A 15,382-nucleotide genomic window follows, 5' to 3' on the forward strand; every position below is an offset into this window, starting at 1 on the left:
TCCACCACGGAGAATCCCATTCACACTCCAAGCTCACCTGAGTGTCACGGAGAAGGGCAGTCATTGTAAAGGAAAAGACAGGGTCAATGCACTGGTTAAAGTTGAGCTGGAGACCATTCTGGGGATAATCAACTACCTCGCCAGGTTTGCTCCCAGACTGAGGTAAACGCCCCACTACGTCAGCTCCAGAAACAGAGCAGTGAATTTTGTGTGAGACATCTCATTACGCTGCATAACAGCAGATGAAAGAACTCATCACAAGGCCCTGTACTCACCTACTTTGATCCCCACAAGGAGTTGCAGCTCCATGTTGATGCATCCAAACGTGGATTAAGAGCAGTCGTCCTACAAGAAGAAACGCCAATCTTGTATGCTTTAGAATTATCAAAGCAGACAGAGGAAAACTACGCCCAAATCGAGAAATTACTCTATCCACCCTGTCCAGAAAGTCAATCACATACAACACACTGAGTGAGGGCATGGATACACAAGTGCACACAGTTATCAACAATGTGCCAGTGAGTTTACCGCAAACTAACTGAAATCAGAAAAGCTACAGCTCAAGACAAGCAACTTTCCACACCGAAACAGACTATTCCGGCAGGTTGGCCTGAATCATGGAAAAAAATATTTAAAAAATGCCCAACCACTGTTGAGTACTGAAACCACAGAGACGGGATCTGAGCTGGATGGTACCCTGTTCAAAAGTGAGAAAATCATTGTGACACGCACACACTCAGACAAGACATGCTCAAACGCATAGACACAGAGCACATGGGCATGAAGAAATGTCAACATCGGGCTAGAGATGTTGTATTTTGACCAGGCATGGGAAAAGAGAGAGTCAATGGTAGAGGCTTGTAAAGCACATGCATAGAACACTGCCACTCTAACCCAAAAGAGCCAATGAAATCACACACTACATCCCTGAGAGGCCATTGTCACAGATCTATTCGTGGAATGGAGAGGACTATGTAGTCGCCATAGATTTCTACAGTAGGTATTTTGATCTCGAGAGACTATACACAGCACCACTTCATCAGAAGTCATACCCAAACTGAAAAACCCATGTTTTCCAGGCTAGGAATTGCATAGACTCCACTTAGCGACAATGGAACTGACAGCTCAGCTGAATTAAACAAATGTTGCACAGGCATGGGACTTCAAACACATCACAACCAGCCCCCATTACCCACAAAGCAATGGGCTTGTGGGGAAAAACAAACAGTGAAGTTCAAGAGCAGAGGGGAAGATTATCCACTCCAGTGGATAATCTGAAGTCATGTGGTTGACTTGAGTAAACAGTCAAGATGAACTGGCACAGAGAGACAGGAAACACAGGGATAAATACACTGGGGAAAATAAGCGACACCTGGAGGGGGTGGAGACAATCACAGGAACAGGTGAAACAGATCAGGGCGTGACAAATATGGTTGAATTCAATGCATACTTACTTGTTATCTTCGAAAGTGAGGTAATATCGTTCTAGGATATATTATGTTCAGTGTGATTATGTCTAGCCTATCACAGTGTCACGGTGCTGACTTTTGCCGAATACCTGCAGCAAAAGCCTCTACCCCGTCCTCTGGCTGGGCAGAGTACTTTAGGATTTTAGTTACTTCGGTGTAACAAGGGCCTAGCCTTGCGGCCCTACCAACCCTCCTATTTATTCGTAATGGCCCTTCGCGTGAGTTGGGTTTGTTCCTTTGTCACTCCCTTATTTTCCGGTCTAGTATGAGGCCTTGTGTCACACCCTGACCATAGTTTGCTTTGTATGTTTCTATGTTTTGTTTGGTCAGGGTGTGATCTGAGTGGGCATTCTATGTTACATGTCTAGTTTGTCTATTTCTATGTTTGGCCTGATATGGTTCTCAATCAGAGGCAGGTGTTAGTCATTGTCTCTGATTGGGAACCATATTTAGGTAGCCTGTTTGGTGTTGGGTTTTGTGGGTGATTGTTCCTGTCTCTGTGTTTGCACCAGATAGGGCTGTTTTGGTTTTTCACATTTCTTGTTTTGTTAGTCTATTCATGTATAGTTTCTTTATTAAAGAACCATGAATAATAACCACGCTGCGTTTTGGTCCGCCTCTCCTTCGACTCAAGAAAACCGTTACACCTTGGATAGATATACTCCTATTTAAGTGTTATGGATTCCTCCTATATTTCCTTACTTTCAAGTGTCTTTACCTCTGTATATATCAATACCTAATAACTTCTTCTATTAGTTATTATGCTCGTCAGCTAGTAGTCACTTGGAAACTAGTATTGGTATATGTTTTGACTCTCTTAAAAATATATTATTGTCCACACAATGAAATATTCTTTAGGGCAATCACTAACCTATAACCAGGGTCATTCTCTGTTCAGTGAGAGTGTCAAAGGCGGTTGCTCTCCAGATTGTTAATCTGGCCTAGTTGTCAAAGTTAAGCTTTTATTAAGTCACTCTGTTTTTTGTCTTATACACATTATTACAATTCAATGGTTCTACAGTTTCTAAATACAGCAATAATGTTCAATCAATCCTTAATGCTTTAAGCTATGCCAGATAATATTGCAAAACTTTAAATGCGTTAACACTTCTAACAATATTGACTAAATAGCAAAAATGGTTCAATTACCTTAAATGCTCAGCCCCTTGGTCACTTTCCCGTAATTGGTATTCTCACAGCAATGAGAATACCAATATCTTAATACATTTCCTACTCTGTGTATGGACTCAATATATTGTAACTGGTACTTGGCTGTTTCCTTGTATTGCCAATTACATCTGTACTTGATGTCTCACTGAGTGACTGCCGCTTTGTCTGTGATCAAGAGGTGTTTAGACCTCAGTTTCGGGTTCACAAAGTTCAACCAAGTATCTTCAGATAGTGATCCAATAAGTACTTAGGCAAAATTATCCAGTTCTCAAATATTGTTCTAGTCTAACAAAAAGCGTATAGTGCAATAGTAAATTTACCTATGATGATTCTCCATATGAAGTCTGTCTCATATGTCAGTGAGGATCATGCCTCTCTTATGATCTCTGTTCTCTTTATATACATTTTTACAGGGGAAGTTCACACTGGCACTGCAGACCTACGTAGTCTTAGACCTGTGTGTAAACGGAAGCTTCCTATTATTACCATTCAAGGTCATGCACTACTGACTCCCACATTGCTGCTTCCGCGTTACTGTTGGCTGATTCTACTCGATGATACCAGCTGGTTGTTTCTACCACTGGAGTTGGCGTAGGTGGCATGTCAAGCGTCAGCTGGGAGAAGTCTATGATAGGTAATCTCCTCTGCTTCCCCCTGTTGTCCAGTTTCTGCAGGTGTGGTCCATGGTTCCATGAGGTCCCGTGAATGCCCTGTGTTGTTGTCCCCATTGCTTGATGGAGTGGGCAGATTCTTTTCATCTCGTGTCACAACATCATTGGCATAAAGGTCACGTAGGTTTATGTCAAGCGCATGCAGGGTTGGGTATGTTACTTTCTAAATGTAATCCGTTGCAGTTACTAGTTATCTAGTCCAAAACAAATGTGTGTTTTTTCGACTCCCCGAACTCAGTAACGTAATCTGATTACATTCAGATACTTTTATTACGTCCCCTTAAGAGGCATTGGAAGAAGACAAAAATGTATGTTACCAATTGAACAACATCTATTGCAGGATAAATCAATGTTAAAGTTTACATAGCTGGTCATATATGGATGTTAAATGTTACTTTATAGGTTGGTTATTTAGGCTTCTTCTAACCCATTGCTTTCTACTACATATAATAATACGATTAAATTATATCTTTACATTAAAAACCAAGGTCTATCAGAATTCCAGTCATTCCAATAAATGTTATACGCTCATGGAATGCGCTCATGGAATGCGCTCATGGAATGTGCTCATGGAATGCGCTCATGGAATGCGCTCATGGAATGCGCTCATGGAATGGCATGCTTTGAGCACTACTAAAAAGTGCTATTCACATGGGAAAAATTAATGCCATATGCTGCATTTGCTATAGGCCTATTGTTGACCTTTTTGCTGGTGAAAATTTGATAATATCCAGCTGTTTAAAGGGAAAATCCACAGATGAAACAATAACAAAACTGTCGCTCCGCCTCGGTTTTGGTAAAAAGCTGAGGGATGGGCCTGGAGAAATGTAACCACTCTCAGATTAATAGACAGAGCTATGGATGCAAGTTCTGACCATACATGATATCAACATTATTGTTTTAACCATGTTATGAGGCTATGCAGTGTTTGTTTACATGCACAATGTTAACAAACATTGGAGAAAAACAAGCTCATATTTTGGGTTCTCATGGAATGTGACAGTTGAACTAAACTCATGAGGCATTTATAAGTTACATTCTTCAAGAATCAATGGATATATATGCATATACAGTATATAAAGTTGAAGTCGGATGTTTACACACACTTAGGTTGGAGTCATTAAAACTTGTTTTTCAACCACTCCACAAATTTCTTGTTAACAAACTAGTCGGTTAGGACATCTACTTTGTGCATGACAAGTAATATTTCCAACAATTGTCTAGAGACAGATTATTTCACTGTTTCACAATTCCAGTGGGTCAGAAGTTTACATACACTAGGTTGACTGTGCCTTTAAACAGCTTGGAAAATTCCAGAAAATTGGATGTATTTCAAGGCCTACCTTCAAACTCAGTGCCACTTTGCTTGACATCATTGGAAAAGCCAAATAAATCAGCCAAGACCTCCACAAGTCTGGTTCATCTGTACAAACAATAGTACGTAAGCGTAAACACCATGGGACCACGCAGCCGTCATACCGCTCAGGAAGGAGATGAACGGACTTTGGTGCAAAAAGTACAAATCAATCCCAGAACAACAGCAAAGGACCTTGTGAAGATGCTGGAGGAAACAGGTACAAAATTATCTAGATCCACAGTAAAACGACTCCTATAATCGACATAACCTGAAAGGCCACTCAGCAAGGAAGAAGCCACTGCTCAAAAACAGCCATAAAAAAGTCAGACTACGGTTTGCAACTGCACATGGGGACAAAGATCGTACTTTTTGGAGAAATGTCCTCTGGTCTGATGAAACAAAAATATAACTGTTTGGCCGTAATGACCATCGTTATGTTGTGAGGAAAAAGAGGGATGCTTGCAAGCCGAAGAACCACATGCCAACCGTGAAGCACGGGGGTGGCAGCATCATGTTGTGGGGGTTCTTTGCTGCAGCAGGGATTGGTGCACTTCACAAAATAGATGGCTTCTGAGGAAGGAAAATGATGTGGTTATATTGATGCAACATCTGAAGACATCAGTCAGGAAGTTAAAGCTTGGTCGCAAATGGGTCTTCCAAATGGACAATGACCCCAAGCATACATCCAAAGTTGGTTTCAAATGGTTTAAGGACAACAAAGTCAAGGTATTGGAGTGGCCATCACAAAGCCCTGACCTCAATCCTATAGAAAATATGTGGGCAGAACTGAAACAGCGTGCAAGTAGGCCTACAAACCTGACTCAGTTACACCAACTCTGTCAGGAGGAATGGGCCAAAATGCACCCAACTTATTGTGGGAAGTTTGTGGAAGGTTACCCGAAACATTTGGCCCAAGTTAAACAATTTAAAGGCAATGCTACCAAATACTATTTGAGTGTATGTAAACTTCTGACCCACTGGGAATGTGATGAAAGAAATATTAGCTGAAATAAATCACTCTACTATTGTTCTGACATTTCGCATTCTTAAAATACATCCCTTACATGTAATGGATTACATGTAATCCATTTCTCCCCAACCCTGGACCTACTGAAGATATGAGTCTTCAGTAAAGACATAAAGGTTGACACCAAGTCTGCAAGTCAAGGCCGTTGAAAGAAGAGGACCAAGGCGCAGTGTAGTGAGCGTATAATTTCTTTTTATTAGAAAAGACGCTGAACAAAACAATAAACACAACAAAACAAACCGTAAAGCTAAAGGCTATGTGCCATAAACAAAATTAACTTCCCACCAAGACAGGTGTGACTGTAGCGTACGTGTAGGTATGTACGGCAGGACCAAATAGGAGAGATTTTTAGGAGCAAGTCCATGTACTGCTTTGTAGGTTAACAGTAAAACCTTGAAATCAGCCCTAGCTTTAACAGGAAGCCAGTGTAGAGCGGCTAGCACTGGAGTAATATTATCAGAATTCAGGATAAGACCCTGATGCAGACAGCTAGAGTCACAGATGTTTATTGACCCAAACAGGGGGCAGGCAAAAGACAGGTCAAAGGCAGGCAAAGGTCTGTAAGCCAGGGCAGAGTCGATAAGGTACAGAAATGCATGCAGGCTCAGAACAGGCAGAGGTTTGTAAACGGGTCAGAGTCAGGCAGGTACAGAACAGCAGGCAGGGTCAGGGCAGGCAGAATGGTCAGAACTGGGGAAACTAGGGAACAGAACATGAACCAGCACGGAGACGGGAAAACACGCTGGTAAGACCTGACCAGACAAGACAAACTGGCAACAGACAAACAGAGAACACAAGTATAAATACACTGGGGATAATGAGGAAGATGGGCGACACCTGAAGGGGGGCGGAGACAAGAACAAATATGTCTGCGGGATAGATGGTGCCGTTGAGGACTCCAGTGCTGGCGGCTGCCGGGTGGACTGGAGGGCCGATGACTGCTGGGTCAGCCGGGGTTCGGGCTGCTGCTGGCGTAGTAATGGGGCCTGCGGCCCTTGGCTAGGTGGGGGTGCTGTCTCAAGTGTTGGCTCGAGCACCGATATGGACTGGGATGGGTTCTAGTCCCAGGGTTCGCTAGGTCGACTTAGGTTATGACCGGACTGTCTGCCATCCTGGAGGTTTCTGGGCCACAGGCGAGCAGTAAAACAGAAGGATCTGTGGTGCTGGGTGTGGTGGAAGAGGTTCCTGCTCTGCTATATAGAGCCTGGGAGGCAGCAGAACCTCCCTGCGGGCTGCAAGTGGCGTCCCCAATGTTAGGGCCGTCCTGTTTTGTCCTAGGCACTGGGAAACCAGGTGTAATAGCTCAGGAGAGCACCGCTCCCACATGTCCCCTTGTTGCAGTCCACCACGTGACAATGGGGAGGAGACGGAGTAATGGTAGGCAATATATCTGACCGGAGACATCCTGTGCTGGCTATGTTGCGGTGATGCTGCAGGACCACGGTGGGATGGCACTTCCATAGGTGTGGGCCCAGTTCTCGTTGCAGACATCCCTAGCAAAGTGGCAAAGGAGGTACGTCCAAGCTCAGTCCCTCCACTGGATGCACTCAGCAACGTTTCTGGGCCGAGGAGGTGATATATCCCGCAATAGGTCCGCTGATCACTTGTACGGTCCTTTCCTGGACTGCAGGTGGGCTGTACAGTATGTCAGGTACACCGTGTGTCCCCAAGAGGCTGCCGTAGTGGTGCTAGCAAGTCACAAATCCGGTGACCGAAGGACCATGAAAGAGAGCAACCCGGCTCTCCGTGTTTACTGATCCTTAGACCTGCTAGCACCGCCCCTGGTTAGAAGGGAATAAGGCAACTTCAGAGTTACACACAAAGATACTTTACTGACACACACACGGATGAAATTGACACGGAAAGGTAGTGGAATGGTGGTGGTTCTGTAGAAGGAAATGAAAGGCAATGAATATACTCTACATACGATATCACGAGAGCTGTGATAATGTTAATAACGGATTGTATAAATGGCATATAATCCCTGAACATGTTTACAGGTTACAAGCTATACAGAAACAGCATACACAATGCCTAGCAAACAATCGGTGACCAGGCCTTAGCTGCGAAGGGCCAGTGTACGACTCCCTTGGCCAACTTGGCTCCAGTGGCGGAGGGTAGCCTTCTGCCAAAGTTATTAAGTTACAGAGTTTGTCTCTGAGAGGGCTGTGTCACCAGCAGAGAATTTTTAACATTGTACATTGCCCTTCCCCAGGAAGGAATGTACATTATCCACTGCACTATTTTCCAAGGCTGCCAATGCCTATTGCCTCTTTATCTCTCCACAGCAGACCTTCTCTCATCCTTTCCTCCTCTCTCCTCTACTCACTCCCATGGATGTTTAAAGGATTTGTGGGATATAGGACGCCTCTTCCGCCTCCTCCTATATTGGTGCCCGTTTGTTTACACACACCACAGACAGTAAATTCCTGAAATATTGAGGAAAAACAGACAGAATGTCCACAGGTGAGTCATGGCAGGTTTACAAGGCTGTTATTTGGCTTGAACCTTTCATCCACTCAGGTGACAGCAATTCCAAGAAAATCGAGCTACCGCTTCGAATGTGGCCGTGACATTCTATATAGTTTAGCCTCAATTATGCATTGTTTCACAGCATGGATGTATTGCCTGAGGATGAGGGTTCGAAAGCAATAAACTAAACCCATGTGTGACTGGCTTATACTGGCTTTGTGTGATTCTCTTTCACTGTGACCTGCCATTGTTTAGTCCGATGTGTGGGTTTGGTATGTTTTGCGTGGGTTTCTAAGTTCTGTTCTTAGGCTGAATTGCTTTTGCTAGACACAGCAACCTATCAGTTGTGTGTACTGTCTGTTTTATTCAAAGAGCACCTTGTTTGAACCCCCTAGCAACCCTCCTGATATAAAAAAAAGAAATGTCTTAGTGTTGTACTTGTCATTCTTGCACTAACACTTGCACTTGTCTTTTCTTACTTGCAATAATTTCAATGATAGATGCTTTTTCCAGGAATGGGTTTACTTGTGATGATGTGGTTGTCTTACCTACCTTTGTTGAATGCACTGGCTGCAAGTCACTCTGAATAGGAGCATCTGCTACTGCAAATGACCAAAATGACAAATGTACTGTCTGGTTCAGGAGAATATCACTCGTGTCAATATCATTCTTATGTCTGACTTTAAAATCATTACTTTGATGTTTTTATAAAATGTCTATTCAAATTATTCTGTTGATACATTCACATGGAGTCTCCTCACAGTAGTCAAGATAACCCCCATCATATTACAGTGAGATATCTCCCATTGTATTAGGCAATACTATCATCTATTTCATGTGTACTTCAAAAGAGCTGGCTTTCCTAACTGCTGATGGATAAGAAGGAAAAAAAGAACTTCAAAAGAAACAGTTTCTTCTCTATTTTCCTTGGTGTAGGCAGGAAAGCTGTCAGACTGAGAATAATAACAGCCATACATTTGTCCTCCTCGTTCGCTCTCTATAGGTCCATATAAAGGTCATTCATTTGAATATGATACATGGAGGGTAGGTTAAGATTTTATGCAGTATTCACCACATTGTGTGCACTACTCACAGACTGGACTGGCTACAACTTATTTTTGGCATGTAACTTCTCATGTTATTTGATGAAATGTTCTAAATTGGTCTCTGTTGCTCTTTGTCACACCCAAAGCAAGTATTCTATTTGTGAGCAGTGAAAGATAAGTGTCAATGATATATACTGTAATAAGTGGCGATTTTAACAGGTTAATCTAGGTGGGGCAAACAAACAAAAAAAAGGTTTTTGATGCATGCCAGCAAAGCCACAACACGACACACCACACCACTAAACAATACAATCAATTGTACTATAACAGTGATATCGGGGGCACACAAACTGTTAGGGCCTACATAAAGATATCCCAACAGCAGAGCTTTCTTTTCAGCACCATGGAGTGAATCCGCTGAGCCTCATCTGGCAGGGAAACAGTTCATTCAGCCTCATTTACTGCCTTTAAAAAAAACATAGCTGATATGACTGACTTGCTTAAACAAAATTTTATGTGGTTTCTACTGACAATTGATGTGTGTCGATTAAGACATTAATGAGCGAGCTAGGACGTAGTCAATATAACTATTTGTTCAGCACTTTTGAAATGTACACCGAAATTATTCAGAACATGGGCTGTTCTTACAGTTTTCTCCCTGTACACCAAGTCAAAGCCGTAGGATAAATAAAGGGGGCATAGAAGCAGACAAAGAAAGCACTTACAATATTTAATGATGACATTTCTCTAAAACCGGCTATAGGTTACATGTGCACCACCAAGTCAGAACAGTAGGCTAGGTTATAAGGAGGAAAGGGACCAAATTATTAGGGTGAGGCACATGGGCTATTAACAGCTTACTACACAACTTAGTATTACTTTCTTATAGCAGCTACAGTATACATATCTCCCTGATGTAAAAAGGGCTGAAATATAAATATACATATATTTGATTGATTGATATTACATCATTTATGCACCAGCATAGAATACATCCTTGGACTCACCTTGTTGTACTGTGCTCACTTGAACAGGAAGGTGGCGCGGTGATCCTTCGTAGGCAAATTTTGTCATCACACTTTGTCATCATAGTCTGGGATTCTCTGGATTTATGGTGCTTCAAGAAAACTGGGGGAAAAAACAAGGTTGAATCATGACGTCAGTGATCTTCAGGCCGGAGCTCTAGAAAGAAGGCAGAGTTCCCGACTTGGAATTCCGAGTTGGATGACTGTTCAAAAAGTATTTTCCCAGTCAGGGATTGTTTTTTCCCCCAAGTTCCCAGTTGTCTTGAACTCAGTGAAGTCTGAGATTTCCCAGTTCCGAGTTTCCAGTTATTTTGAACGCGGCAGAAGTCATGCTGGATTGACAGCATGGCCAATGTTGAATGTTTATAATTTTAAGCTTGGAAAGAGACCCTTAAACTCAGACTTAGATCACACACCCTCTCCACTGAATAGCAGGCTGGTGATTGCTTTGCAACGCTTGCAGTTAGCCACTGATTCCTTCCAAACCACTCATTGTTGAATTTCACCACAGAAAGCACTGAGCTAGGCTGAAAAACCTGTATTTTGGAGCAGACTTACATTGTTTGCAAACTGATATGTGGCACGTATTAACGCTAAAATAACATGCAAAACAGGTAACACCTGACCTAAATGACGAGTCGCCACTGACTGTAACCTCAGTCTGATTATGTGTCAGTTACAGTGCCTTGCAAAAGTATTCATCCCCCTTGGCATTTTTCCTATTTTGTTGCATTACAACCTGTAATTTAAATCATTTTTTATTTGTATTTCATATAATGGACATACACAAAATAGTCCAAATTGGTGAAGTGAAAAAATCATCCAGCAGGACAATGACCCTAAGCATACTGCTAAAGCAACCCTCGGGTGGTTTAAGGGGAAACATTTAAATGTCTCTGAATGGCCTAGTCAAAGCCCAGACCTCAATCCAACTGAGAATCTGTGGTATGACTTAAAGATTGCTGTACACCAGCAGAACCCATCCAACTTCAAGGCAGTTTTGCCTTGAAGAATGGGCAAAAATCCCAGTGGCTAGATGTGCCAAGCTAATAGAGACATACCCCAAGAGACTTGCAGCTGTAATTGCTGCAAAAGGTGGCTCTAAAAAGTATTGACTTTGGGGGAGTGAATAGCTATGCAAGCTCAAGTGTTCTGTTTTTTTGGTTTTATTTCTTGTTTGTTTCACAATAAAAAAATATTTTGCATCTTCAAAGTGGTAAGCATGTTGTGTAAATCAAATGATACCAACCCTCCAAAAAATCTATTTTAATTCCAGGTTGTAAGGCAACAAAATAGGATACATGCCAAGGTGGGTGAATACTTTCGCAAGCCACCCTACAGTATGTGTTACGGGATAATTAGGGTTATCCAAAGTTGTAAATGACAATACTTCCCTGGATGTTATACAGTATATATAGGCAATCTCGTGATGAAAAGGAAAATGGTCACAGTCATGTCTGCGTCCCAAATGGCACCCAATTCCCTACATAGTGCACTACTTTTGATCAAGGCTCATAGGGCTCTGGTGAAAAATAATGCCCAATATAGGGACCATGTCCACTGCACAAAAGGAAGATCATAGTAGGCCTTTCATTTGATTTTCTGAATTGACCCAATTTCGTTACCATTACAATCACCTCTGATACAGTCAATCAACCTCCCGACTGGCATAGAATGAGTAGATAATAAGAACATGACTAGAAGAGTAATAGATGATATTTCTATGCTGAGGAGCATGATTTACTCAGATTTCACAGAGTACAAACCATGTCAAATTATGATGAGCCTTCTGCATGAGTTGTTCAGTGAATGTGTCTGAGGCTCTGAGCCATGAATGATTATTGCATTGAGGGGGAATATGCAGCAGAGATGGTTAGTGCATTGAGGGGGAATATGCAGCAGAGATGGTCAGTGGCCATAGTAGTATTAACATTCCAATGGGACCCAGTTTACTACAGGTTAACCTGCTGCTAGCTACCAGTGGATAGGTGCTCTCCTTTACACTTAGTTTGGATTAGATTGAACTTTGGTAACACTTTACTTAAAGCCTTTAATGCATTGTGATGCAGTTATAATGCAATGTAAGACTTGTCATAAAGAGCATGTATGACTCACTAATAATGTCTTATCATAATCATCTTATAATGATCCTGACTAAATACTGTTCATTTTGAGTAAGGTGCATTAGGCCTACACCTGCAGGCTTTATTTGGTGCCTCTTCGGATTTCAATGACAAGTACAAGACATTCTCCTCTCAAAGTTGAGAGGGGCCTCTTCATAGAAGTGTGTCTTTAAATCAAGAGGGGCAAAGAAATTAATAAATCCCCTGATACAATAATTCTGAGCTTTGAGGGGGGCTTATCTGTAATTTATACTTCCTTTGAAGATGGAGCGCTTTCATAATGCGGTCCACAGCCTAACAATTAGAATATCAGTGTGATATGGATGGGTTGAGTTGCCAATGCCTAGGCCTGGGGGACTGGTGTATTAGGGGAACTTGGGGAATGCCCCACAAAATGTTTTTAATTAACCACCATCAAAATCAAAAATTTAAAGCAAATATAAAATACTTTTGTAATAAAAAAGTTTGAATATCAATGTATCACTTGCTATGGATTAGATAAGTGAGTACGCCTGGAATGTTGCTGTATTTTGGCAGGAAAATATCAAAGTAGGATTGGTGTGCCATTTCACATCCTGTTATGTTCTAATTCATGTCCCCATAATATTGGCATATAAAACTGTGCTGTGGATGCCCTCTAGTGAGCCTCTTAGTCCAACAGTTTGGATTTCTTTCAAATCTATCAGCCAAAATAGATGATTATATCTGAATCAAGCGACGCACCCAATGTGTGTGACACAGTGTGTGTGTGTGTGACATATGTGAATCACGGTGACTGACTCTTACTTTCAGTATACAAAAGGCCACAGCAGATGGCAGCAATCACTAAGCTTGTCTTAAAAAAAAAAAGTGTTCACCTTTTAAAGGGAGAATGGTGATTTTGTTGTCATATGACACTACGCAGCCTAGGGATTGGGCTGCTGTGTAGATTCGGCTACTTATAATGAACATATGAAAGTAAGAAAACTGAAAATAATATATAGTTTCAGTTATCATGGAATTATTGACCACATAAATAGTTAATGCATATCGTTTTCCCCTATTTGTGATATCTTTAGGCTCACAATTCCTTGTATGACGCATGCAATTGGTACATATGCGAAATATAAAATAAACATGCTTCTAAATATGAATAAAACAGCACCAATGTAACATGTGATACAATTTATGCTCATCCTTTTCTCATAAAGGTAAATGTTGCTCTCTTTTTTTTCGTTATTTCAAGGGGATGCCAACATTCAGAGGATCCCTGGATAGCCTTCGCGTTAGGACAAGGTGCTGGAAGTGACAGAGCGAAAGAAAAGACTCCAGCGCTAGAGCGGAAAAACCGTAGCAAGCTACAGTAACTGGCCATTCATTCGGAATCCTGTATCTGTTATCATATCAGCATAAAACAAAACCTGAGCCCCGAAGTCAACTCGGAGCACTCTACTATCCGAAAGGTAAGTTGTAATATGATTTCCACAACATAGCATTTTCATTGCAGAGACGCAGTATTCTCCCAATCGTACTACGAGCGACTTGTCACTGCGGTTAGAAGTGCTGCTCAATGACCGAAGGATGACCAGAAATCCAGACTCATATAGCTAGCTAGCTATTTCAGTTTGTTCTTGTTTTCATGTCAGATATCTCTCGTTAATAACAGCTATTACGGTAATGTTATTGTTAGCTCCACGAGTAGCAAGCTAGCTAACGTTAGTTGGCTAGCTGAGAAAGTACTGCATGTGACAGCTAGCGCGAACTAGTAGAGAATCGCGTACCGCAGCGGCCAAATGTTGCTAATAATCCATCTGACCTATCCAATATAATGGTTAGCTAACCTGGTAGTTTCAACCCGTTGAAATGCAAACGTACTGGCTTCCTTGCTATCCCTAAAAACACAGTGGCTAGTTATGAACGGGGCTACTTTCTTGCTTGCTAAAATTGTCTGTTGTCGATTATAACGAGTGCGCGGTCAGACCAGAGTAAATAACTAGCCATGTTATAGCCTACCTCCCTACCGTTGACAGTTTTGCAGTAACATTAGCAAACCAGCCAGTGCAAACAATGTCTATTGTTTCATGATCACACAGAATCATAGCTCGGGTTGCATTGATTTAATACTACTACAAATAATAATAGCTAACATTCTTTTGAATTCGATCCTTGGCATGATATGATAGAAGTGACACTACTGGCTATGTCGCTTGAATTGCTGTTTGAAAGGTATCTAGCTGGCTAGTGGTGTTAGCCCCCCCCAATCAAATATAATGAGTATGGTTAATCTGTACGAATCTAAAATACATGGCTCCGTTTGACACTGCATGGTATTGCCTAGTCTCAAATAGTTATGTACAGCCTGTATCTTTTGATTGTCTTTTCACTAGATATATTTTGATAATTTGCAGACTTGTTTTTTTTATATATATATATATATATATATTTTACATAAAGCAATGTTTCTACAATATAACTACACGTGAAAATGTATCAAATTAAAAGGTTTTGTTACCATGGTAATATATGTGCGGTGTCCTTTTGTGGATAAGTATGAAAAACACTTTCCCCACACTTTCCACTGTGAGAGATAGCTCACTATATGTTCCTAACTTCCTATAGCTCAGTGATTGGGTTGCTCAATACTGCCTTGGCTGCAATCCTCTGAGTAGATCTGAAAGAGTGCTTCTCTTACAACCCAGGAGATTTATTCAAACACCCAGAAATCCCCTTGGAAACAGTCCAGTGTACTCTGTAATTACAACTGTAGTCCACATTCTCTACAGTATACTTACTCTAAGGAATTTGGCTAAGGTACAGGTAACGTTGTGGTTGGTGCCATGACAACATAAAACATTCAGCTTTTGATGTTTAGTATCTTCTCTTGGAGGTTGGCTCTTTCTTACCCCCTTGGTAATGAAGAAGTGTGATTAAGATGGAGGACAGACTGGCAGGTTTAATTGAGGTGATCTTTGGTTTCTGTTTCTGTTCACCTCACTGCTTAGCTTATTATCCTGACCATCAAACGGCCATTGGGCCTGCAGTT

The 15,382-nt window shown here is 41.6% G+C and overlaps 1 protein-coding gene across 1 annotated transcript in view; it reads left to right on the forward strand.

Annotated features, from left to right (window-relative positions):
- Positions 1 to 13,592: 13,592 nt before the first annotated feature.
- The window catches only part of LOC112253994 (alpha-1,6-mannosylglycoprotein 6-beta-N-acetylglucosaminyltransferase A), a 124,982-nt gene continuing 123,192 nt past the window's right edge, over positions 13,593 to 15,382 (forward strand). The window contains exon 1 of the mRNA XM_042324123.1: positions 13,593 to 13,802. The gene's annotated coding sequence lies outside the window, so the exon portion shown is untranslated. The remainder of the gene's footprint in view (positions 13,803 to 15,382) is intronic.

The sequence above is a fragment of the Oncorhynchus tshawytscha genome, linkage group LG07 (genome assembly GCF_018296145.1).
Source record: "Oncorhynchus tshawytscha isolate Ot180627B linkage group LG07, Otsh_v2.0, whole genome shotgun sequence".
NCBI lineage: Eukaryota > Metazoa > Chordata > Actinopteri > Salmoniformes > Salmonidae > Oncorhynchus > Oncorhynchus tshawytscha.